Source organism: Rhea americana, unplaced genomic scaffold (assembly GCF_003343005.1).
Source record: "Rhea americana isolate MKP2758 unplaced genomic scaffold, rheAme1 scaffold_410, whole genome shotgun sequence".
In the NCBI taxonomy this organism is placed as follows: Eukaryota; Metazoa; Chordata; class Aves; order Rheiformes; family Rheidae; genus Rhea; species Rhea americana.
The window spans coordinates 193,463-193,843 of record NW_028186547.1 but is presented as its reverse complement, the minus strand read 5'-3'; positions in this window follow the sequence as shown (position 1 = coordinate 193,843).

The window sequence follows — 381 nt, the reverse complement described above, 5'->3', positions numbered from 1 at the left end:
GCGGCCGGGGCGGCTCAGGCCGGCCCCGAGGCCCGCGCTCCACTCACTGGGCGGCGGGGCCTGGGCGCTGGCGTTGGTCCTGTGCTCGCAGCGCCTCTCGGGGACCTCTTCCACCTRCGAGGCACAGAGAAGGTGGTGAGCGGCCGCCCGGCCCCACGGGCCCGGCCCGCCCGGCCCCGCACGCACCCGCGGGAGCAGGGCCCGGTGGCGCCGCTCCAGCGCCGCCTGCCTACGCCGCGCCTCCCAGTGCTGGGCCGACATGGCGGCTCCCGGGCGGCAGCGGCGGGCACCTGGCAACAGGCGCGCGACCCCGCCTCCGGGTCACCGGCGGCCCCCCGGCCGCGTGCGGATTGGTTCCGGCCGCGGGGCGGGCGGGGCTTT